Genomic DNA, 226 nt, shown 5'->3' with positions numbered 1-226 from the left:
ATTTATTCTTCTTAATTAATATATTTTCGTTGATTTCGAATTATAACTACTCAGTTCTTGGAATAAGGAAACGTGTATACGTGGTTTAGAGAACAGCTCAAACCTTCGCGGAATCGGAACTTGTGAATCGTTACACAAATATGTTAAAAAGCGATACTAAGAAGATATATATGTATATATATATATATATATATATATATACATATATTAAATATACATATTATTT

The sequence above is a fragment of the Atta cephalotes genome (genome assembly GCF_000143395.1).
Source record: "Atta cephalotes unplaced genomic scaffold scaffold00017, whole genome shotgun sequence".
Taxonomy (NCBI): Eukaryota; Metazoa; Arthropoda; class Insecta; order Hymenoptera; family Formicidae; genus Atta; species Atta cephalotes.
The sequence above is the reverse complement of the archived record's forward strand: the minus strand, read 5'-3'. Positions refer to the sequence as shown.